The sequence below is a fragment of the Cavia porcellus genome, unplaced genomic scaffold (assembly GCF_034190915.1).
Source record: "Cavia porcellus strain 051 isolate PalLab524CR breed Dunkin Hartley unplaced genomic scaffold, mCavPor4.1 scaffold_15, whole genome shotgun sequence".
NCBI lineage: Eukaryota > Metazoa > Chordata > Mammalia > Rodentia > Caviidae > Cavia > Cavia porcellus.
In genome coordinates, this window is record NW_026947498.1 from 64,938,629 (window position 1) to 64,940,400 (window position 1,772).

The following is a 1,772-nucleotide window of genomic DNA, read 5'->3' on the forward strand; positions in this document are numbered from 1 at the left end:
GCTGATTGGAATGACATTGGACTGGTTTCTTGAGTTCAATTTCAGCATATGTAGAGATGGGGACAGCTATCACAAAGAGAATGAGACATGTGATGGTAGTTATTATTGTCTTCCCTAATGTTAGATCTTGAAGACCCAAAAAGCCTTCATCATCCTGTAATGATTTGATTAGTTCTATAATATGCAATAAGTATGTAAAGTGGGTGAAGATGGGGAGAACTATTTGTAAGAAACTAGAGACAGTTAGATAATGAAGATCTCCAGTGGACTTGCTTTGAAATCTGTATTTCTTTGTTTTTTTAACTGTTTTGTTCTGTTTTGATATGTTTAATCTTACCTTCTTTGAGATGTAAAACAAATGTGTAGGACTGATAACCATATTACTGAGCTTTTGTTCGATCATTGAGCAGAATTGTTTGTAGTGTCACTTTTTGAATGTCATTCTAAATACTTTAATTCTATAACCTGAACAGCTATTTCTAAGTTGACAATATGTAACTTATCAACCAGCAATTTCTTACCGTTTGTTTTTCTGTAATTTTGTATTATTTCTACCCTTTTTTTTATCTCCATGTATTTTTTTGTTTCCTTTTCTTTAAATAAAAAAAAAGTATGTAGTGGCCTTCTTCATCTGTTTTAATCTTTTTAGGTTTGAAGTTCACTTTGTCTGCAAACAGAAAAGCCACCCCTCCTTTTTTCTGAGAACAAGCCATCCTGTTGCATGGCATACTGTGCTATAGCCTTTGATTTTTAATCTATGAGTTTCTTTTTGAGTCAGATGTGTCTCTTGTATACAGCATATTGTGGGATCCTGTTTCTGATCCATTCTGTCAACCTGCTTCTTTAGATAGGTGGATTGATCCCACTTACATTTATAGATATCACTGATATGTACTGGCTTGACTTTACCATGTTGTGTTTTTGTTGTTGGTTTCCTGCTTTTCTCTATTGTTTAATTTCTTGTCCAGCCTCTTGGTTTCTTTCTGTTATTTTTCTGGAGATTGTGGTCATTTTTATCTTTATCCAGTTGTCTTTCTGTACTCTTTCTAGGGTTGGTTTGGTGGACATGAATTTCTTCAGTTGTTCTTTGTCATGGAAGTATCTTGTTTCTCCATTAAATTTGAAAGACAGTTTTACAGAGTACATCAGTCTGGGTTGAAAGTTGTTTTCTTTTAGGTCTTGAAATACTTCACTCCAAGCTCATCTTAACCTGAAGGTTTGTGCTGAAAAGTCTGCTGTGATTCTAATAGGGTTTCCTTGATAGGTGAGTTGTATCTTTCCTCTAACAGTTTTTAGTATTCTGTTTTTATAAAAATATGGAATGTTTCATGAATTTGGGTGTCATCCTTGAGCAGGGGCCATGCTAATCTCTGTATCATTCCAATTTTAATATATGTGCTGCCAAAGTGAGCACTAGTATATATATTTATAAGGATGTAAAAGAAAAACATATATAATGAATAAAGGTATAAGTAATTTCAAAGGCTATGTGGACCCTAGATAACAGAACTAAGCAACTTAAAGTTGATAACTGAATTGAAATAAAAAGTACACCAAACAGACCTAACAGCAACCTAGACGGACATAAAGACAAGTCGATGAAAATTACTGTTACAATTTATGTCTAATATCCTCCCAATCTTCATGTGGCCACAATGGCAAGAGACTTTAGAAGGTGGCTGGATCATGGAGCATTATGACTGACTTGCTGTTAGGAGGTGAGATCTTATGAGAAGAGGCCTGTCACTGTGGGCATGACCCAGAAGGGTATA

At 34.7% G+C, this 1,772-nt stretch overlaps 1 non-coding gene across 1 annotated transcript; it reads right to left on the reverse strand.

Annotated features, from left to right (window-relative positions):
- Nucleotides 1-1,310: 1,310 nt before the first annotated feature.
- On the reverse strand, nucleotides 1,311-1,414 carry LOC111756650 (U6 spliceosomal RNA). The gene has a single exon (XR_002791076.1). It is a non-coding gene; the product is annotated as a U6 spliceosomal RNA (small nuclear RNA).
- Nucleotides 1,415-1,772: the final 358 nt, after the last annotated feature.